Source organism: Vitis riparia, chromosome 16, assembly GCF_004353265.1.
Source record: "Vitis riparia cultivar Riparia Gloire de Montpellier isolate 1030 chromosome 16, EGFV_Vit.rip_1.0, whole genome shotgun sequence".
Lineage (NCBI taxonomy): Eukaryota > Viridiplantae > Streptophyta > Magnoliopsida > Vitales > Vitaceae > Vitis > Vitis riparia.
In genome coordinates, this window is record NC_048446.1 from 21,301,669 (window position 1) to 21,326,672 (window position 25,004).

At 38.5% G+C, this 25,004-nt stretch overlaps 1 pseudogene; it reads right to left on the reverse strand.

Moving 5' to 3' along the window:
* Nucleotides 1-19,319: 19,319 nt before the first annotated feature.
* LOC117933403 lies at nt 19,320-20,532 on the reverse strand (annotated as a pseudogene).
* Between the last annotated feature and the right edge of the window lie 4,472 nt (nt 20,533-25,004).

A 25,004-nucleotide genomic window follows, 5' to 3' on the forward strand; every position in this document is an offset into this window, starting at 1 on the left:
GTACTAAGGCGTCAACCTCTGCTCTGAAATGTACCCCTCTATCTGAAATCAACTCATGAGGGACTCCGTAGCGACCGATAATGTGTGATCTGATGAAACTAGCAACTCCAACTGATGTCAATCTCGCGTATGAGGTAGCCTCCACCAACTTGGTGAAATAATCGATGGCGACCAGGATGAATTCATGACTATTGAAAGATTTCGGTGAAATCTTCCCGATGATGTTAATACCCTATACGAAAAAAGGTCATGGTGAAGTCAATGCATGCAACTCGGAGCACGGCACGTGAATGAGATCTCCATGTATCTGACACTTGGGACATCTCTGAACAAACTGGCAGCAATCCGTCTCCATGGTCAACCAGAAGTAACCAGTCCTCATGATCTTACGAGCCAACATATGTCCTCCCATATGTGGTTCGCAGACTCCCGCATGAACCTCTCTCATCACTCTATCGGCAGAGACTTGGTCCAAGCACAATAATAGCATCCCGTCAACTGATCGTCTATATAATGTCTCGCCACAAATCACAAATCAGGTGGCTAACTATCTCAGTGCTCTCCTATCATTGGCCATGGTGGCCTTAGGATATACGCAAAGTCTCAAAAAGTGGTATATGTCATGATACCATGGCAAACCATCATCTATCTCCGTATCATCGATCAGACAACAATAAGCAAGAGCGGATCTTGACTCGATCAACAAAGGACGAACAGTGGCATCAGCAAGAATATCGATCATGGAAGCTAGAGTAGCTAAGGCATCGACAAACTGGTTCTGTGCTCTAGGCAAATGTGTATATCTCAAGTCATCAAATCTCCCAACCAGTAGCTCTAAATACGCGTGGTAAGGCTTAAGCTTCGCATCTCTAGTCTTCCACTTGCCCTGAATCTGTCTCAATACCAGATTAGAGTCACCAAACACCTCAATCTGTCTAATCCCGAGCTCGAGAGCAGTCTCTAATCCTAAGATACAAGCCTCATACTCAACAATGTTGTTCGTGGCAGGATGTCGATCCGAGAATGCCAAATGAACAGATCTGGGAATATGATCACCATGGGGGGATATCAACAAAATGCTTATCTCGTATCCAGAATGGTTGGCTGCACCATCAAAGTACATGCACCAACCTGATAAACTGGTCATAGTAGCGACATCCTCGTTTGGGAAGTCGTCATCAATGGCACTGTCATCAGAAACTGGTAAAGAAGCTAGGTGATCCGTGACAATGCTCCCTTTGATGGACTTCTGAGTGACATAATGGATGTCAAACTCAGTCAAAAGTACCAACCATCTCATGAGGCGACCGACCAAGGCAGGCCTGTCAAACAAATATCTCAAAGGATCTAGACGGGATATCAAATGCACTGAATACTCGGTCATGTAATGTCTCAGTCGGTGAGTGGCCCAAACCAATGCCAAGTAGTAACACTCAATCATGACATATCTCGTCTCATAGTCTAGCATCCTCTTACTCATATAATAAATGGCTCGATCCTTGCCCGAATCATCGAGCTAAGCTAGCATGCATCCCAAAGCCACGTCTGAGACGGATAGGTATAGGAGTAAAGAACAACTTGGTGTAGGAGGTGCCAAGACTGGAGGTGACAACAAGTACTCTCGGATCCTCTCAAATGCACGCTGACACTGATCATCCCAAATAGTAGGTTGATTCTTCCTCAAGAGTCGGAAAATGGGCTCACAGATGTCTGTCAATCTGGCGATGAATCTACTGATGTACTGAAGTCTACCCAAGAAGCCTTTGACCTCTCTCTCTGTCCTCGGTGCAGGCATGTCAAGGATGGTTCTGATCTTATTGGATCTACCTCTATGCCTCTCTCACTGACCATATATCCAATGAGTTTCCCAGAAGTCACTCTGAAAGTGCACTTCTTGGGATTCAGTCTCAATCTGAATTGTCGAATCCTCTCAAAGAACCTCTCCAAAGCTGCTAGGTGATCTAATATGTCTCGGGATCTCACGATCATGTCGTCTACATAAACCTCGATATCCCGATGCATCATGTCATGGAAAAGGGTGGTCGCTGCTCTCTGATAGGTGGCTCCTGCGTTCTTCAATCCGAATAGCATGGCTCTATAGCAATAAGTACCCCACTCGGTAATAAAGGACTTCTTTTCCATGTCCTTTGGAGCCATCAAGATCTGACTATACTCGAAAAATCCGTCCATAAAGGACAACATCGAATGACCTGCCGTACAGTCAACTAGCATGTCGATGTGTGGAAGAGGAAAATCATTTTTAGGATTGACCTTGTTGAGATCTTGAAAATCAACATAGACTTTTACCTTGCCGTCCTTTTTGGGAACATGGACGACATTGGCCAGCCACTTCGGGTACTCGACCATTGATAAAATCCTACACTGAGCTACTTCTGAATTTCCTCATTGACCTGCAAACTCTAATGAGGGTGCAATCGTCTCAACTTTTGCTTAATCGATCTAGCATGGGGTAGAAGTGGAAAATGATGCTGGACGATAGATGGATCAAGGCCTGCCATGTCCTCATAGGACCATGCGAAAACGTCGAAGTATGCTTTAAGCAACTGGATGAGGCTATCTCTTTCATCAACAGATAAATCTGATCCAATCCTCAACTCCCTAGGCTGATTTGCTGTGCCGAAATCAACAATCTCAATATCCCCTACAACAAGTGAAACTCTCTGATCAACAGGATCCGAATCGGAAACAGAAGATGAGTCATCGTCTGAATCACACTGTGCAATCTCATCATCAATGTAAAAAATCTGTGATGTGGGTGAAGATGGTTCGGGTAAAACAATAACATGATAGACAAACAAATACTAAAAGATGCTCAAATCCATAGATGAAGAGTAAAAAACATTGTCATAAGGGGAGACAAATCCCGATAAAACATCAAAGGAAGGAGGTGGGTCCACAAAGTCGGACGCTCCCTCAACTAGGCCAACAGGGCCATCAAACAAACCATCAACAATTAAAACATCCTCAACGATCTCTAGAGCGGGGGCGACCTGGATCTCCTCGGCGATCTCGAGGACGGACACCCTGAAAAGATCGAATGGTGAAGCGAGCTCAAGCGGGGCTATCTCCTCGATCTGGCTCAAACTCATCACGAGCATCTCATTAACGTACTCATCATGTGGCGTGGCTCAGTCTACTATGTCACTGATCTCGACAAATGTCCCGTGATCATCGATCTCATCCGGGAAGCAAAGCGTCATAAGGCTCGTGCGATCTGGGGAGGAAGAAGTGATCAATGTAGAAGTCGAAGGGCCAGGGGCTCCGCCACTCAACCGTAACTACTGGACGAGGCGTTGAAGCTCAGCCTCTTAGTGGGGCTGAGTCCTCTGATGATCCCATCAAATGGTGCATGTGGCTCTGATGCCCTCACAAAGTAATCGGCTAGGCTCATGGTGTATGGGCGAATAGGATAATAAAATGGTGTACAAGTTAGTCGAGCCCTCACACTTTCTTTACGCAATCGCGTCATATAACTATAATCGACCTTAGTGGGGATGAACCCGAGTTCGAATGGTACGTTGTGATAAGGAAAGGCCATGAACTCACTAGGCCCGTGCTGACGCCGCCCTAACCCCATGCCGGGAGATAAGACATACCCCTCATCATGTCAAGCACTACCGTGCTACTGTGCTGGTCGAAAGACATGGCTACAAAGTCCCGACAGAAATCCTCTATCTCCAGAGTCTGCACCTCGTTGAAGGTGAATCCGGTTAGAAAAAGATCGTCATCAGTGTGACTAATCTGAAGTACAGGCTCGGCAGAAATGAACACATCTCCCACATATTGCACCACGACGACCTGGCCATCATGAATAAACTTCACCTTCTGATGAAGGGAAGAAGGAATGGCCCCGGCTCTATGGATCCATGGTCGGCCCAGAAGTAGGTTAAAGGATGTAGGAATCCTCAAAACCTGAAACACGGTGACAAAAGTGGTCGGACCAATCAGTAGCTCAATCTCCAGTGTACCCATGATCTCCCTTCGAGTACTATCATATGCGCGAACGGTCTGAGTGGAGGGACCGAAATCAGATGGTGCATAGCCAAGAGCGATGGCGGTGGCCAGAGGACAAACATTTAGGGCCGAGCCATTGTCCAGAAGGACAAATGGGACTCAACGGCCTGAACAATCAACAGATATATAGAGTGGACGTGTGTGGTCTGAGCCCTCCAGTGGCAAGTCATCATAGGAGAATACAATGTATATGGCTCTACCGGCCGTCATCATATGAATCAATCCCTCAGGAGAAGTGGTAGTCTCGACTCTGATTTGGCTCAGGGCTCGAATCAGAGCATCACGGTGAGTGCTTGAGGATGCCAACAATATCCAGATGGAAATACGAGCCTGAGTGCTCTGTAGTTGTCTCAAAATATCGTCGTCCTCTACTCTGACCTCCTCGGGAGCAGATGTACCCTCAACTAGCCTAGCTGCTGCGGGAGGTGGCTGTCGCAACACTCTACCTCCTCAGAGAATATATTGAACATCCAGAGTCTGAGGATCATCAACACGCGGAGCCTGAACATCCTCAACATCCGGGATCAAGATGAATGGCGTCTGGACGCTAAAATGTGGAAAAATCAGTGGCTCAACAATGACAGTCTGTACCGATGCCACCTCGGGAACTAATCCGAATGAAACGGGCACCCAAGGCCCCAAAGTCGCTCCGTCCATATCATAAATCCCATCTGACATGATAGGCTCTGACTCAGTGTCATCCCAGCTCAACATATGGATGTAGTCATCATGATTAGAGAACTCTAGGAAATGTATGCCATCGGTCGGTGGGGGGACCGCACGTGTAGTGTGGGTAGGTAATGGGTTTATGGTTACACTCGGCTGACCCAAGTGCACCAAACCCTGGTCGATCAAATCCTGAAAGGCATGCCTCAAAACGGTGCATCAATCGGTCTCGTGTCCAAGCCTCTGATGGTATGCACAGTGTATATCCATCCTGAATTGAGGTGGAATCGGCTGAGGTGGTGGCCTAGGAGTGAGAGCAGTCAATAACCCGACCTCTGTAAGCTTTCGAAGAGCCTGGCTCAACAACATGCCTATCTGCGAGAACTGCCTCTGTGTCCTCAAAGCAAAAGGAGCAGAAGTCTATTGAGCTCTGGGTCGGGGATAAGGCATTGTGGGTCTCGTAGTGAACTGAGCAGCATAACATGGCTGTCCTGTGGCCGTGTAGGAAACCGGGGGTCTCTCAATGCCCTAGGTGGCACAATAATGCAAAGCCAAAGTCTGTGGCATGTAGGACTGATTATGGTCGGACAAGGCGCCCGTGGCCTCTACTGTTGAGGTGGATAAGAATGATGAGTCTCGAGAAGCTGTGGGACCGGCTGATGACGTCTAGGAGGCCTCTGACTAGAAGAACTAATGGCACTCACATCCATTGACCTTTGTCCCCCGAAGGGCTTCTTCCCTTTAACATCACTAGGGGAAGAATTTGTCCACAATCCTCTCGAGATGCCGTCTTCAACATCGTATAAAGCCAAAACTAATGAAGCAAAATCTGTGAATGGTACCCCGACCACATGCTTGGCAATCCTAGGCTGTAAACTCCTTAAAACCATCTATATCTGATCTCTCTCTGAAGGTCTGTCAATGATCTCAGCAATCTTCCCGCGCCAGTGGGAGATGAATGACGAAACAGACTCATCTGTCCACTGTCTCATAGCCTCGAGCTCTCTCCTTGATACATCCATGACAATGTTAAATGAAAACTGTCGTTAAAAACTCCTAGTCCAAGTCGTCCCATGTCCGACGTCTCGACAACTCCAAAGAAGCAAACCATCGCTGGGTCGCCCCACTCAGAGATAGTGGGAATAAAGTGATCATCTGGGACTCGTCTAATCCATGTGCTCTCATAACTGTGCTATAGAGTCTAAGGTGGATGCGAGGGCAACCAATGCCCGTGTACCTCTCAATGTCGGGCATCCTGAACTTAGCCAGCAAACTGGCCACGACATACCCTCGAGATCATCCCAAACAACGGAGCCATCAGATAGTCTCAACTGTCTCACGCGCTGCTCAATACGGTCCATACGTGCATGAGCGTCATCAATGACTGTGGTCTGAATGACTACAGGTGGATCAACCTTAGGATGCCCATGCAATACATAAAGTGAGGCCTAAGGCACCATTGGAACAGGTGGTGGCGGTGGCTGTGGCAACAAATCATGAAGAGTCTCATCCTAAACTATGGGTGGTCTGCTCTGCTGGCTGCCAATCTCCTGCCTGAGGCTAGCCAAAGCCTCCTGGATAGAAACCATGGCAGCCGTAAACTGATCCACTGTAACAACCTGTTGATCCATACTCGATCTCTCAGAATACCGGACTAATCTCCCCTCTACTCTGACCCAAGAAGGCATATCCAGACTGCGAACGAAGATCCGATCCTGAAAGCTCGAAGCAATGAATAAGGATATGACTCGGAGAAAGCATGGAAGAAATGATAATCTAAACGGAAACAAGCAAGACATCCAAGTGAAGACGGACTTTCCGATCGTACTCAAACTCATACTAATCTCTGTGCGCCCTCAACTGAAGACTAAAAAAGGAGTATCGAAATCCAAACTGTAACTACAGAGGCTTTGAAAGCCCTCAGATGCACCCACGTGTAGGGAGTGAGTCCTAAACGAAGGATCTATGACTCAACCTATAAGGTCAAGGTGGCTCTAAATGGATATGGGTGGACTTTAAAAGATCCCTAGCAGAGGCGATCATACCCTTCGGCGATATGCAACCCTCTACACACATTCGAAGAGACGGGGTGCTTCCATGCAAGGTGGTCATCACCATCACACATGCACTACCTCGACATCCCAAGGGGTTTCCTATGGTGAAATCTCTCAAAAATCTCAAGGCTCAATGGTCGACTAGAGTGCACAGTGAATGGTGTGGGTGCATCCGAAAACCCTAGGAAGCTAAAACAGGAAAATGAAACACACTGGCCGCATAAATATCCATGAAATCTAGCTTCGGGCTGTACAAGTCTTCAATGATTGAACTCCAATCGACATCAAAGTGTCGCTCTCCTCCAAAATGCTCCCGTGCATCAATATAGCCCGTCACTAGACCCTACTCCTAATCTCTGGCTCGGTAGGAGAACAAGCACACAGAAGGCCTCACACTTGAAATAGTGAGGACCAGAATGAAGGGAATGACAGAGACCAAGAGAGTTGGAGGTAGGGGGATAAATGTGCGCCCCAAACGGACAAACGACATGCAATCAAGCAGAAGAAGGGTAGTCATGCGACATGTAGTCAAGAAATAGACATAATATGCCAAATCAAACTATGACAATTAGATAAAAAGTGATACAATCATCATGCTTAAAGACGATCGAGAGAATATACAAGCAAGTGAATCAATATGCCAAATCAAACGATGTTATATAATAACGAATCTAATGCATGCAAGGCAATCAAAACAATCATGGCAAAGATCAGAATCACTATGCTAAGCGAAACAAGATGAACAATTGATACAATCAACATGCCAATGTCTCAAATGAATATGACAATGAGGCACAGAGAAAATAGCTATATCGGAATCCTCGATCAAGACAAATCAATCATCATAAATAGCATGTCAAATATCTCAAACAAATATATCAATGGAGCGCAAAAAGAATCACTATATAAAAATCCTCAATCAAGATGATCAACCAAAACGATCAACATGCCAATGTCCCAAATGAAAACTCGGGAACTCTCAATGTGCAATCAAGAAGCAAGTAACTACTGATCGACTCATCAAATGCCACATTTGCTTCATCTTAAGTTCAAGTTTGACCCTCTACAATCCCTAGTGGAGTCGCCATTTTGTGGACCCCACATTTTGGCTCATGCGTTTTCCACTCGATGGTGAGCTCGATTTTTATTTGGAAATGATTTTTATTTATTAAAAAGAAATGACTTGGAGTCACCACTTACTTTTGTTTTATTTTTAAAAGGGTAAACAAAATAAGAAAGAAAACCCTAAGCGTGACTCCTTATTTTGGAAAATGTGGTCTGTGAAAAACCGGGTCGGGCTCGGGGGTCATGTTACTAATCGTGAAGGTACGGTAAAGACTGTAGCACCCCTCTAAGTCCCTAAAGTTGGGTCTCTACTAATAAAATGAAGCTGACATGGCAATCAATAGGAAAAACAATGGATACTCAAATCGATCATGCACATATGGGAATCAAAACATGCATAGAGAATTACTAGAAAGAGAGTGGATGCGTGCCTGGGTCACGAACGAGCAATGTGCTATCATAAAAATGGGGTCAGTGTACAATAAAAAAGCACAAAACCTATCACATACATCGCCAAACATAAATTAAAATTGTTCGAGGGAAAATTGGATTTTTGAAGTTTATTTGAAAATTGGAGTCTTAGAGATTATCTGAAATTGGAGTTTTAGAGGTTATTTGAAAATCGGATTTTTAGAAATTAAATGTAAGAATGAGATTTTTAGAAATTAAATTTGAAAGAGATTGGAACCTTGAAAATTATTTGAAAGTTCGGGATTTTTTTAAGAAAAATTAAGTTACGAAAATTGGGACTTTGGGAATTAAATTTTGAAAGAAATCAGAATTGAAAATTATTTGAGAAGTAAAAATTATGAAAATCGAGCTATAAAAATTGGAAATCTTGGAAATCATTCAGAGGAAGAATTTTAGAAATAAATGAATAAAATGATAACAATAATGATAATAATAAGTAAGTAACGGAATAAATGCGAGAATTAGAATATTAGGAATTGAAAATTAAGTGCGGAAATTGGAAAATTGGAATTTCGGAGAGCTAAATTTGGAGATCGAAATTTTGAAGAATTATTTGAAGGCGGAATTTTAAGTAAATGAATAAGTGAATGAAATAATAATAATGATGAAGTAATAATGATTGGATAAATAATTGCGGAAGTTAGGATCTCGGGAATTGGAAACTGGACTTAGGGATTGGAGATTTAAAGATTTATTTTGGGATGCAATTTTAAATAAATGAACAAGTGAATAAATGAATGGAACAATAATAATAACGAAAATAATCATTAAACAAATAAATGCGAATAATGGAATTTTTTAGATTGGAAATTAGATTTGGAAGTCAGATTTTTTAAGAGTTGAACTTTAATGATTGGAATTTTTAAATGAAATGAATAAATAAATAAATGGAATTATAATAATAATGACCAAAATAATATTTAAACGAACGAAAGTGAATAGTAGAATTTTTTAGATTGAAAATTGAATTTAGAAGCCAGATTTTTGAAGAATTGAACTTTAATGATTAGAATTTTAAAAGAAATGAATAAATAAATATGGAATAATAATAATAATAATATAAATAATATTAAACGAATGAAAGTGAATAGTATAATTTTTTAGATTGAAAATTAAATTTGGAAGTCAGATTTTTGAAGAATTGAACTTTAATGATTAGAGTTTTTACAAGAAATAAATAAATAAATATAGAATAATAATAATAATTAAAAAAATTAATATTTAAACGAATGAACGCGAATAGTGGAATTTTTGAGATTGAAAATTAAATTTGGAAGTCAGATTTTTGAAAGAATTGAACTTTAATAATTGGAATTTTTAAAAGAAATGAATAAATAAAATAAATGGAATTATAATAATAATGACCAAAATAATATTTAAACGATCGAAAGTGAATAGTACAATTTTTTAGATTGAAAATTAAATTTGGAAGTCATATTTTTGAAGAATTGAACTTTAATGATTGGAATTTTTAAAGGAAATAACTAAATAAATAGATGAATAAATAAATAGAATAATAATAACGAAAATAAATAATTAAAGAAAAGAATATGAATATTAGAATTTATGAAACAGGAAATTAAATTCGGAAGTCGAGATTTTGAAAAATTGTTTAAAGATGAAATTTTAAAACAAATAAATGAATAAATAAATAGAATAATAATAACGATAATAAATAATTAAGGAAAAGAACATGAATATTAGAATTTTTTTAGGGGAAATTAAATTCGGGAATCGGGATTTCGAAAAATTGTTTAAGTATGGAATTTTAAAATAAATAAATGAATAGAATAATAATAGCGAAAATAGATAATTAAAGAAATGAACGTAAATATTAGAATTTTGAAATAGGAACTTAAATTCGGAGGTCGGAATTTTGAAAATTTGTTTAAAGATAGAATTTTAAAATAAATAAGTGTATGAATAAATAGAATAATAATAACGAAATAAGTAATTGCGTATTCTATTCCCATGATTGGTTTATTTTGTTTTGTTTGATCTCTATATTATAATACTTTCCCTTGATTTGGATGAAATGCATATTATTATAAGATTCCTGCTTAAGAACTAACCCTTTTGTTTTATGGAAGTGCTTAATATGCTAATAAGGTATGTTCTTCACCTCCTTTGATTATGAATTATCGAGTGTGCATATTTTGTTTGGATATTCCTTAGTAATTCTTTCACTATTATTTTGATACATCTATTGATTTATGGTACTCAGTGATTTACATATCAATTGCCACAATTACCTCGATTTATTTAATAGAGACTTGTTTTAGGGGTTACAGGAGTATTACCTTATGGTACCTTCTTAAAGAGTAACCTGACTCTCAAACTTGGACTCAACTTTCAAAGACATGCTTTTCCAAAATAAGGAGTCAATTTTTCAAGATTTTATTTCTTTTTTTTTTCTCTTTAAAAAATAAACAAAAATAAGATGTGACCCCAATTTTACAAAAATTAATTTTTACTAAAAAAAAAAAAAACGAATCTCACCATCAAATGGAAACACACATGAAAATGTGGGTCCACAAATTGTGTCTACCTTAGCATTTAGAATGACATAATGAGATGCCTTAGTAATAATAGCCAAGGGAAGATTTGCCACCAAAACTCTTACTTCGACAACAATCTCTCCATGAGTAGCACAAAACCTCTTATTTTCCCTTGTATCAACAACCTCTTCCTCCTCTTGCATAACAATCATGGTAATCTCATCGACCCAAAAACAGACTCTTAATCATCATCATGAGGAGTAAAATCATCCTCAACCACTAAGAAAAAATCTTTGTCTTTCTCAAGTACTTGTTGTCGAACATTTTCTTTATCTTCCTTTCCATCTCTTTTAAGAATCTTCTTTAAATGGAATGATTACCTAAATTATAGTAAGAGAATCTTGAGAACCATCTATAATTACAACAAACATAATCTAATAAATATCTATTGAATTTGAGTTCTACTCACCTAAGAATAGCCTCTGAACTTGAAACAACTTTTAGAATGGTGACGTTTTAAACACTTCAAGCTAAGAATAACAAACATTGGTTTTTTGTGAATAAAAGAAAATAGAGGATACATTATTGATTGTAACATTAATAATAATTTGAGATAACAACAAAGTCAGCTAGTTATGTGTGTCTTACACAACTATTTTAGGTTGCAGATTGTTTTTGTATTCCAATGCAGAAAAGGTACAAGAAGAATTGTTGTTATCATTCTTTCATGTGAACAACAAATAAAATTAAAAAAAAAAAAAAAAAACTAAAAACAGGTGTCCTTACACCCTTTTTTAAATTTATGATAAAAATGAAATAGATAATGTCTTAAAGAAGATGACCAAAAATGTAATCTCATAACATATTTGAGTATAACATCAAATTTCTGTCAAACTTATGCTAAAACTAAAATATTTTTATTTATTTGTATTTTTTGCATTTGTTTCCTTGTAGTCTATACCTAACTAAAAAACTTGTCAAATTGCTTATCATGAAGCTTTTTCAATAACTAATATAAATCCTGAAATAACAAGGGAAATGAATTTGATTTTTTTATTTATTTTACTTTTTTATTTTATTTATTTATTTTTATTTTTTTGTGGGGGGAGGGGGAGGGAGGGAATTCTCTTAAAGTCCTATTCAACAAAAGAATTCAAATGTTGAATGCACAAATAGATTAACCATGTAATAAAACAAAGAAAAAAAAGGAAATGTTTTTACACAACAAATTAGATATTCAAAATATTAAATTGAGAAACTAAAAGTTTAGTGATCAGCTATTGTGAAACAATGAATAATTCAATCAAGTGGGTACATGTGAACATGGAAGATGGAAGATGTCATTAATTAATAAAATTGAAAGCACTAACACTATTGAATAATGGATGTAAGTAATGTTAGTCCATTGATTCTTTTCCTTCTTTTTCTTTATCCTTATTTATTCAATAGAAAACAACCATTAGTAAAACGTTGAGAAGACCATTACTTGTCATTTTGTATAATTAATGGTTTTAGACCATAACACATTCACTATTGAAAAATGGATTTGATACTATTATTTTCTTAAATATGATATAGTTACCAATCACTAAGTATCTTGAAGATATAAACCAAAAACTCTCACATGAAATATGAATAAAGGGCATCAATGCAACCATCTTTCTTCAACATAAGAAGTCATTCTCCTAAAAAGAAGTCTCCATTGTGATAGTTATGGCAATTAGAACTACTTTTATTTTGTTTTATAATCCTTATCACATAATTCATAATCTCTTGCACTTCATAAATAACCATATTCTCTAAAGAAAATTTATTGCTTTTATAGTTTGGTGACAAAACTATTTCTCTTTTGGCAGTTCCTACAATTATACGAGCAACATAATATTTGAATCCCAAAAAGGGTCACATATATATAGTTAATAAAACATAATAAAATCTTATGGAAGGAACTATTATAATAAATCCTTATTTCATTCAATTCATTCATATTATGTTTCATTAAATATTTGATGTAAAAGTCTTTATGACATCGAGAGAACTAAAACAAAAACAATATATATAAGCATTAGTTCATATAAAGACTAAGCGTAAAGAAAATCGAAGCACAACATGAAAAATGTAAGTATAATGAAAACAACAACAATTGAAACCTTTATTAGTTACCTAATTATAAAGCAGAATCATGCGAGGACCAAATTTGTAGTGCACTACCTCCTAATTTGGGGGGATGATTGGTCCTGGCTATCGTGATAGGTTTCCCATGGTGAGTACACTAGTATGTATGGTTACCCATTAGACAAGACCTATGGTGAGTCATGACTTAAGGCTGTCAAGTAGTCATGACCCCACCAAGCTGATTCATTTTGTCTCTCAACTTAGAGAGAATATTGTGTTTGTACTAAAGTTAACAGTGACTTTGACTAACAGGTGAGATTGTAAGTTGATCATATATTCCCTATGGATTGGATCATTATTGATAGAAGTTGGTAGCAATAGGTATTCTCAATAGAGGCACCATGATATCTTATGGGATTGAGACAATTTGTCCCCTTGGGTGATCCTAAGGAGGTGTGTTCATGGAAACTATGGTCATAGTAGTTTCTTAAGTGGAACTTGACATAGGCTCTTTGAGAGTTAAGACATGTCAATTGAATACATAATAAGAAGATCTGTAAATCAAGAATAGTAAAGGTAGTCTTGAAAGGATTATAGGTTTCACCTTATTAAGACTATGGACACTAGTTCAGGGGGAGATTGAACACAAAGGATAGTAGGTCACGGGCTCGAGCACGTAGTGGCTTGTTGTTATCTACATATGTACTGGAGTTCAATTGATTCTCTATAGTGGGATGTTGAATCAACTTCAGAATTAGACTATGAAGGAGCCAATACTCCTATGAGTCCCAGTGGTCCCCACTCTGAGCTCATATGCCTTGTTGGCATGGATTATGAGGGTCATATTGGCTTTAAGTTCACTTTTATGCATAAGAGAATTTTGGTAATTACGTAAGATTGCACATGGGTAAGTGAATAAGGTCATTGAATTGGGTTAATTGATTAATTAGTAGGTCCTATTAGGTTAATTAATCAATTAGAACCTATTTTAGGCTAGATTAAGTGACCTAAGCCCATGTGAGCTCAAGTCACTTAAGTCTAGCTTGGAACCCTATAAATACCTCTTAGGGGTTAAGGTTTCCATATGTTTTTATATGCCACCATCAAGAGAGAAAGAAAGTCATTGCCTCCACCCTCATTTCCTCTCCACTGGAAGTGTGACAAGAACAATGTTAAGTCATTAAGCAGAAGATCGTGAGTTTACGAGATTTCCAACAACTTCAAGGTCGGGGGAGGGGGTGAATGGGTGATCTAAAAAAAATTGAGAAAATACGGGCTAATCTTAAATGAGAAAAACACCTAAGAGGGGGTGAATTGGGTTTTTTAAAAATTCTTTTTGAACACAACAAAATTCAAACACAAGAGAAGCAGATATAAAGAGATAGAGTTAGAGAAATCAAACTCAAATTTTATAGTAGTTCGACACTTCATTGCCTACGTCCACTCTCCTCAAGCTCCTAACCGAGTGAGGGTTCCACTAACTTGAAGCTTCAACCAAGCTTCTAATCACCTTTACACTTGGATTTCTAATCAAATGGGCTCTTACACAATCTCTTCAAATTTCAACTCACTTGAAGGCTTTAACATTCAATTAACAGATATGAATCTCTCAACCTAGCTTAACAAAGGCTTAAATACAACTCAAGGCTAGGATGAATCACAAAGGTGCACTAAAGGATATGCAAATGGGATTTAATGCACCAAGAAAATAAATGAGAGCTTTTAAGGTAAGAACAAGTAGGTAAACAAATAAATGCAGGTGTTCTATTGCTCATAAATGAAGTGAAGCTCTCTATTTATAGGTTTCTAACCTTGGGAGCCAAGAAAACCAAAAAGCAGCCTCAATTGGTTGAGTTCGGGGTCGACCAGTTTACTAGCCATTGGAGCAATCAATGCTTGGCAAGTGACTATTACCTTCGATCAGACTTCGACTGGACCTCAACCAAAGGTCGACTAGGAAGGCAAATACCTCAATCGGGAAGGAAAGGCTACTAGAAGAGAGAGAGTGCTTTCTGCACTTTTCGACTGGACCTCGACTGGGGAGAGGGAACCGATTGACTGGTACCCTAGCTAGTTGAGCCAGTTGGTCAGTACCTTGATCGGTTCACCATTTTTTTTGCCTAAAAACCTATCTTTTTCTGTTCTTTTCTCTTCTAACACTTAGGCAAGGTCTTTAGGTAAATTAATATGCCAATTTTGAAGTGATTTGCCTAAGGTTCATTTGATAAAACTCGGGTTTTGATGAAACTATAACTTTAAAGAATAAACCGAGTTTTTCAAAAATGCATGAAATGATATGTAAATCTTAGTGCACCTGTGCATTCATCTTACATATGTTTCTTATGATTAACGGTCTTCCAAAATTCTTGATCTTGCATCCATTAGGTCCTTTGATGAAATTCCAAATTAATAGTTGAAATTCTTTATAATTCAAACCAAATAGAAACTAAACCATGATTTGTTATCATCAAAACTTGATTAGGAGAACCCTTGGGCTAACAAATTTCAATAAAGATTTATATGTTACACCTAATTCTTTTATCCTGCAAGATGTTAAAGAAAATCTTTTCTATCAATTATAGGCAATCCAAATAGAATATCAAATATAAAAGATATAGATAATGAGAAACAAGATTTTAATGTGGAAAACCCCCACACTAACTATGGAAATAAAAAAACCACGAGGTCTAAAACCTACTAATGTAAATCCATTATACGAAATCAAGTTACACAAATTAACCTATAACTTTACTCACATCCTTGACATAGTAACCCCCAATTGCTTTAGTGGATCACTTTAGCCTTGCCAAAGAGATGAAGGTCTTTAAACCAAGATTCATAAATCTAATCCTTGAATGAGATACCGAGAATGGTGTGGCACTTTAGGTTTTCTCTTTAGGAGACCCTCTCTAAGGAATATAAAGTCTCTCAATGATCTATCTCTAATCTTTAATGATCTCAAACCCTCAAGGGGTTAATAGGGAGGTATTTATAAGAAAAATCTTAAAGAGTTTCAGTTTTGGAAGAGTTTTAAACCATATTTATGCGAAAAAACTTAGCAGAATCTGCATGACTGCTAGAGCCAACTCACCCACCGCTTGAGTGCCTTGGACACTTGAGTAGTATGGCTAAATTGAGCTATCCTGAGCACTTCAAGCCACTTGAGCGGTCTTAACATGTTTCAAAAGTCAATTTTAAAACCTTTTAAGTTCAAAACAAAATTGATCCTCTAAAACATCAACGTAACCTAATTTGCCACAAGTAAAAACCTCTTTAGATGTACCCATGACTTCTCGGTTGGACAAACAACAGCTCTTGATCTTAAATGGTGAGCAGGTCACTATCTAAAAAGACTTCTATGGCCAAACATAAAAAGAAACAAAATTTCCAACATAAAAACAAGGCTCAATGTCTTAACAACTCCAATATCCTATGTAAATAATAGCAAGATGAAGTTTAGGTTCATGACCTACCGACAAACTTTAACTCCAATGAGCATATGTCAAATTCCACTAAAGGAATTATTGTGATTATAAATTTTATGATCACATGTCCTTTAGATCACTCAAGAGGACACACTATCTGAATCCATGAGATATCATGGTGTCTTTATTGAGAATACTTGTTGTCACAAGCCCTCCATCAATAGTGACCCAATCTATAGGGATACATGACCACTTTAGGATCTTACCCATAAGTTAAAACCTCTTATTGATTTTTGCACAAACTCAACATTCTCTTAAGGTTGAGAGTTCATGTAGTATAGTAGCTTGGTGAATCATGATAATTGATAACCTTGCATCATGATTCACCATAAGTTATATCCAATGTGCATCACATACGCTAGTGTATTCACCATGAGAAACCCATCTCAGCAACCAAGATGAGTCATCCTTCCAATTAAGAGGTGGTGCATTATAGTCTCTACTGGATTGCCCAAATCCATGAACTGATTGTGGCCAACTTATCTATTTACAAGGAATACATGACTTGTACCCTCTATGCAACTCCTAATGCACCCAAGTAATGTATAATGTAAGAGATATGTGTTGAATGGTCAAATCAATTTCAATGCATAAACAAGATAGCAAAGGAATAGTTAAATCTGATTTTGTTATATCATGTCTTGCTTTTAAGGGCTTAATCCCAATATTGCCATGGCTTGAGATAGAACTAAGGTTGCCATGGTAGAGAAAAATAAGAAGGGTTGAGAGAGAAAAAGAAGCTTTACCATAGAACACGAGTTAGAACTAAAATTGTTTGAGATTGCCATGGCGACAAAAGAAGAAGAAGAAAAAGAAGAAAGAAAAAGAGGGTTTATCAAAGAGCATGTGTGAGATAGAACTAAAATTTTTTTAAGTTGTCATGGGGATTAAAGAGATTGACAAAAAAGTGTTTATAGTCAATGATGGTGATGACAATAGAGATATGGCCTTTTGGAGAGAAGAAGAAGAAGGGTTTGTCAAAGAGCATGTGTAAGATAGAACTAAAATTTTTTTAAGTATCATGGAAATTAAAGAGAATGACAAAGAAGTGCTTATAGTCAGTAATGATGATGACAATAGATATGTGGCTTTTAAAGAGAACAATAGAGAAAAACTTAATGTTGGTGATGGTGATGACAACCGAGAATGTTAAATTGAAGAAGAAAAAGAAGAAGCCTCCACTTAGATTGTAGTCATTGAAGAACTTACCATCATTGATTGTGATGCCAATAGAGGATATTGAACTCTTAGCTTTAGCACGGGTTGGGGTGGTTGAAAAGGAATCAAGTTGAATAGGATTTAACTAATGCTCCCTAATCCTAGTGAGCATCTACAAATTTTGGTCGAAAAACAAGCGAAAGAGGTGAGAAAAGAGAGAGAGAGAAAGAGAGAAAGAAAGAGAGAGAGTGAATCTTTGCGTTTAAGGGTATTTTTGGTATTTTTAAGGATTTTATTGTCAGGTTTTATTGCTCATGAGCATGTGAAAGGAATTATTTTTTTACTTTGAACTCTTTGTCTAGATTATGCAAAATTTTGGACCAACAAACATTCAATATTTTGCAAATTAGCCTAGTTTACATAATTTTCCTTATGGATTATCTTTAAAAGGGGGTCTTCAATCATTTATCCACCTTTTTTCACAAAATGTTATGCACATTTGATTACAACATACTCCAGCCATGTTTGGCATGTGGGAATGAAGAGTGGGAATGAACATGTCATTTCTTTTTTCATCCATTCTCATATTTGAATACCTCAAATCACAATGGGAATGAAATAAAAAATGATTTCATAGAAAATAAATTTCCACTTATAAGGGGAATTTTAACTCATTCATAGAAAAAGACATTTTTATTCCCTAGTGTAGGTTATTTTTAAATATACTTTTCAAGAATTAAAAAATCAAAAGCTATTTTTGGATAAGTTGTTTTTAAAAATAATTTTTTATTTTGATTTTGTAAAAAAACATATTATGAATCCAATTTATATAATATACAATAAATTTAATTCCAAGTCCTATTTAAAAAAAAATGTAATTACAAGTGTGGACCCTGCATTTCGGCTCATGCGTTTCCCACTCAATGGCGAGCTCGATTTTTATTTTGAAAAATGATTTTATTTATTAGAAAATGACTTGGAGTTGCCACTTATTTTTGTTTTATTTTTGAAGGGTAAACAAAATAAGAAAGAAAACCCTAAGTGTGACTCCTTATTTTGGAAAAGGTGGTATACGAAAAACCGGATCGGGCTCGGGGGTCAGGTTACTTATCGGGAAGGTACGGTAAAGACCGTAGTACCCCTCTAAGTCCCTAAAGTTGGGTCTCTACTAATAAAATGAAGCTAATGTAGCAATCGATAAGGAAGTCAATGAATACCGTCATGATCACATACTGAAAGCCAAAGCATATATGGATGATAGTCAGAGTGAGAAAAGATTCGTACCTAATCCATAAACAGCAACACACTATCACAAAATGGGGTTAGTGCATAGTAATGATCATAAAATATGTCACTCATATCACCAAACTAGATAAAGAAGCACCAATATCATGCATGGCATTTCATTCAATTCCATTTTTATTTTAAAGGAAATTTATTTGATGTCGGGCCCCCACCATAGCCCAATTTATTTTGCATGAATCAATTCCAATAACTCCATTATTTGGAATTACGGGATTTGATTTCTTACTTATTTCAAAACATTTTAAAAATCACGAAAAATGTAAAAAAATATGACTCGCCAAGAAAGAAAAAATGGTGGCAAAATTTTATTGAAAAACGGGTTTTTGGAACCTAAGAAAAATGCTAAGGATGAAAAATGAGGAGTGGAAATTATTTGGGAAATTAAAATTTGAAAAGTTATTTACAAGAGAGTTTGGGAAAATTATTTTCAAAATCAGGGGATGAGGAAATAGAAGATGACACATGGCCTAAAGGTGGCCATGCAATGATGATTGGACAAACTTGTCTAAGGCAGATGAATCCAGAGCAAGAAACTCTTTAACAGCAGCAAGAACGGCAAGTCCAAGTTTCACAGCATCATCATGGCTTGGTGCCTCAATGTTAAGGGGAAGAGCAGGGTCATGAAGGGAGAGTCTTAGAAGGAACCATCCCCAAAGCTAGAAACTCAAACTCCTTCATAGTTAACTCGGGCTCTCTGTAGCTTAGGATCTGAATCAGTCAAATTCTCCAGGAGTTTCAGCACAGCCTCTACGTATCCTCAGAAATATCCTCCTTCAAGATCTTCATGGCTCTTATCAATATTTAGCCTCGGTTCGACTGTAACAGTTGGTTCCTGAAGACCCTCTACCAGATCAGTCAATACTTTGCTGCCACCACCTATTCCAAACGCTCTAGCTGAAGCAAGTTTGTTTAAGAGCTTGACCATGTGGTACACACCATCATCAAGCCAGTTATTCTCCTTGAGAGCTCCATGGCCACTAGTCCCAATAGCCAGATGTGACTCATCACCAACAGAAATTCAAGCGAATAGCTTCATCAATGACATTTTTATAGCTCCTTTCGAACCGGTGGTGCTTTCCTCCAAGTTTCTTTTCAATGTATGTAGTTAGGCCATCTGAAGTTACACTATCTGTGACTGTGGTTGTTCCTGGCTGTTCCTCAAGAACAATGGCGGACATTAAAGCAATCAGACTATTCCTATTTAACTCATGACCAGTGGAATCCATAGCAGCAAATCTGTCAACATCTGTATCACAGATAATTCCCAGATCAGCCTAGTTTTCTAGGACAGCCTGGGTGATGGCTTCAAGAACCGATTTCCAGTGGTAATAGCCCCAAGAGGTTCAAGCGCCTTTTCAGCAAAAAAAATCCTTCTGCTCCATTATCTGCATCAACAATTATATGCAACCCCTCCAATGGCCTCTCATCCTTGTCATCTACTGCCACTTGGAACTTTGACCTCTGATTTTGAGCCTTGGTTACCAATTCTGTTTCTTTATCAACCCCAACTTTAGAATCAGGTCCAGAGATTTCACAACTCTCTTCGCATGATTGCATAGCTACATAATCTTTGAGAAGCATAGATCTAAAGAGTGCACCAGTAGGGTCTCCAAGTCTAAAATCGGCTTCACTATAACGACTACAACCAACATATCTTATTCCATTTATTGGCGGGGTCATTCAGGTGCGCTGTGTCTTGAAGAGCCGTAAGGTGGAAAACCAACTCCCGTATTCTGATGTTGCATGCATCTATTGGGATCCATTCGTTCAACGAATAATCATCATACCCAGCCACTCCCATAAAATTCTGGTAAGGGATCTTCGCCATGCTTATGATCAAACCTTCTATCCACGTTCAGGGAACCCACTACAGTGTGCTTTAGAAGGATCCCTTCCCGAATCTCCATGTAATAACTGAGGCAGAGCTCATACTAACCTGTAGGGTGGCAGCCTGATTTTCACATCAAGACTCACATGGTCACAGATCACCTTTGCACACCTTTAAAATGCAATGATAAACCTGACGATGCCTGTTCCAGTTCAAAAGAAGAAATAACAGGTTGCTCATTTTAATTAAACTAACGCTCCATGCTTCCAGAAATTCTAGCTTCATGCGGGAAATTTGGCTCGAGGTAGTTGGAAGGGCAATCCAATTCACAAGGGAATTTGCAGTTGAACCTTGACTACATTCCGAAACGTCTTCTGCTTCTATCCACCTTTGGCACCACCATCGTCTCCACTACTCTGTTATATCCTTGGAGATGATGGATGGATTGATTGGTTTCGATGACCAACAAGAGGCAAGCCTTGGAACTGTGCAAGCAAACCTGATGCTATATGAGAGTCCAACTTCTTCTTCACAGAACTGTTCCAGTGGTTCTTTATGGCATTCTCCATCCTTCCCAGCAAGAATTTTGTCAACTCTGTCTACTTGTTTCCATATATTTAGTATGTAGTTAACGGTGAGAAGGATGGGTGTAATGGTGAGTTGATAGGAAGTAAGCAAGTTGGCATGGTGATGAGGGTATTGGGGGTATGAAGGTTAGGAAATGGGCATGAAGGATAGGAAGTGTTGAAGGATTTAGGCATGGGGTTAGTGGTATAGGTGGTGTAGGTTAGTGAGAGAAAATGGGTATGAGGAGTTCGGTGAATATGGGAGATTGAAGGATGGCTATGCATGCATGATCCCTATGCCTGAGTGAGAAATGGGTTGAAGGCAGTAGGTTAGGCAAAGTAATGATGAATGACAAACTTGTAGATGAGGGTGTTATGGTGATCAAGTTTAATGGATAATGGAGGAGACATGGGACGATGGGCTTGGCATGCATGGTACTTTTCACCCCCTCCCTCAACTTTATATTTCACTCATCAACTCTGAATTTTCTTCTGCTTTCTGACCACACTGTATTTGATTCTGTCTTTAATATTGGAGCATGACTCCTTCGTTCTACCTTATGCAGCTATATTTCTACTGGCATATGAAAACTTTATGGGTAGCTTCAGGAGTTCTTTTGGGCAGTCACCAAGGAAATGGGATTGACTGTATCCTCAATTCAAATGTAGACCCAGAAGACCCAACATCATGTGAATCAAATCCAAAGTCTATTTGCTTCAACCTCCCTTTAGAACCAGACTCTTTCTCCTCTTCGTCAATCCTCTTAACCCACATGCATGGCTCCACTCATTTCCACCAAGCCTTAGATCAAGCAACCCATCAATCACAACAAGAATATAGGGATGAGAGTAAAAGCAGAGATTATAGTGAACACAGAGGATAGAACAAATAGGGCAACATGCAACACATAAACGTATAGGGCCTCATTTCAGGGGGCCCAAAACAGGTGGGATTCCTTAAACTGGATTTGCACAGTGCATATAAAACAGAGTCATGCCAACTCCAAGCCAAACTACAAGCAATGAGATCAACAACAGCAGAGTATAAGTATGATCCAGAAATCAACGAAGTTAAGCATGTAATCCATATTATCCAACCCAAATTGACGAGCAGTGTAGAGCGAACCAAAATGGAAAAGGGATGAGAAGTATATCAATCAAAATAAGCAAGAAACTCACCTCAAAACTCACCTACAGCCACTTTTTTTATCTGTTATCTACTTCTCTAAGCTCTCTTCCCTCTCAAGTTACTAGCCTCCCAACATATCTTAGTGTAACCTCTAGAAAAACCCTATCTGGCTTTCCTTCTCTCTCTCACCTCTGTCATTTTCTTTCTCGGCAGAAGACGCTCCCCTCTACCTCTCTAGCTGCCAGAATCCTCTCTCTCTCTCTCTCTCATACGCTCCTCTTCTTCTCTTTCTTGCCTCCCAAGTTCCAGAACCTCCTCATAACAGAAATCAGTTTTTTCCATAATCTTCTTTACAGGTGTCGCTCCTTGATTGGCATATGCAAACCACCACCTGATTCTCTGATGGCCAACCACGCACTTGGCTCTCAAAGAGCCCTCCATCTGGTAAGTGATAATTTGCAGAAAAAGGAAAAAAAAAAAAAACGAGCCCCAAAATGGTGGTCTACAAATATGCCCCTCTTCGGTAGAGCTCATGAGTGTAAGGAATATGAACACTGAAGTGAAAAAAAAGTGTGAATAGTGAGTGGAATGAAGTGAACTCTACCGAAGAACCAAGGAGACCCCCATAGGGACACTAGAAAAACATGAACTCACTCAGGCTAGCAGATGAACAAAAAGGGCTATAATCCTAAGAGAAAATCATATCTCAAAGCGCCTTTGAAGCTACACTAAGGACCAGGTTCCCTTTAAGATCTCTCCAAAAGTGACTCGAAAAACCAATGCTGAAGGTGAGTAACGATCAAACCACCCTGGAGTATGGACAAGAACGCGTCCAAAGAAGACTGCCCTATGTGGCCTACATGATGAATACGCGATAACCATAGGGTAACAAAGTGAGGAAAACAAAGGAAAAATGCAAAACCATGAAGGTAAAATGTGCAATGCCAGTGAATATGAACATCAGGAGCTGTGACTCTGAATGACAAGACTGACTCTAAACACTAAACTAGAAGGCCCATAGGTGAAGACCTACGGTGGTGATACAATAAAAATGCCCATAGATGCCAATCTATGGTGGTGAAACTCTCAAAGGCCCACAGATAAAAATCTATGGTGGTGATAATCTCGAAAGCCCAAGGATGAAAATCCATGGTGGTGATAATCGTGAAAGCCCAAGGATGAAAATCCATGGTAGTGAAAACTGATCAAGCCCATAGATGAAAATCTATGGTGGCGAATCTAAAATGCCCATAGATAGACGATCTATGGTGGTGAATCTGAAATGCCCATAGAGATCTAATCCATGGTGGTAAAAACTGATCAAGCCCATAGATGTCTGATCTATGATGGTGATAACTACTAAAATGCCCATGGATGTCCTATCCATGGTAGTGAAAACTGATCAAGCCCATAGATGTCTGATCTATGGTGGTGTTAACTACTGAAATGCCTATGGATGTCCTATCCATGGTAGTGAAAACTAATCAAGCCCATAGATGTCTGATCTATGGTGGTGATAACTACTAAAATGCCTATGGGTGTCCTATCCATGGTAGTGAAAACTGATCAAGCCCATAGATGTCTAATCTATGATAGTTATAACTACTGAAATGCCTATGGATTTCCTATCTATGGTAGTGAAAACTGATCAAGCCTATAGATGTCTGATCTATGGTGGTGATAACTACTGAAATGCCTATGGGTGTCCTATCCATGGTAGTGAAAACTGATCAAGCCCGTAAATGTCTGATCTATGGTGGTGATAACTACTAAAATGCCCATGGATGTCCTATCCATGCTGGTGAAAACTGAAAAAAGGGGGATGTCCTAAACAAACTGACGGAAGGAAGATGCCCTAAACAAGATGACAATAGGGGGACGCCCTAACAAACTGACGGAAGGAAGATGCCCTAAACAAGATGACAATAGGGGGACGCCCTAAACAAACTAATGGTAGGGGGATGCCCTAAACAAGATGACAGTAAGGGGATACCCTAAATAAACTAACGGAAGGAAGATGCCCTAAACAAGATGACAATAGGGGGACGCCCTAAACAAACTGATGGTAGGGGGATGCCCTAAACAAGATGACAGTAGAGGGATGCCCTAAACAAACTTATGGTAGGGGGATGCCATAGGTGATAACTCGTAAAGATCAACAAATGGGTCGGACAACCATGAAATGTGCTAAACTCAAAGAGGGGGGAATGCCCCAGTAGAAAAGCGCTAAAAAGGGTATGCCCCAATATGACAACTCGCAAAGATCAAGAAATAGATCGAGTAAGGAGAAAAGTCTGCAAAACATCTGATGATCCTAAGGATGGGGGTATGCCCCAGTGTAAGATAGTAACCAACATAAGACATAGAATGTCACCAAACAAGACACTCTAGGATATGCTCAACGATGATGCAATGAAAAGGATATACATAGCCTCAATGAACAAATGCTAAAACAAGACCAAACATCATCGAAACTATGCTGACAAAGCAAAACCAAAATAATGGATCAAACAAATGCTGAACAAGACTCTAGGTCTGAAATGTAAGCAGATCAAGACACGACATGTCAACTATCAATATGAGTACATCATCACAAATGTATCAACAATCTAACAGGCCCTACCATCAC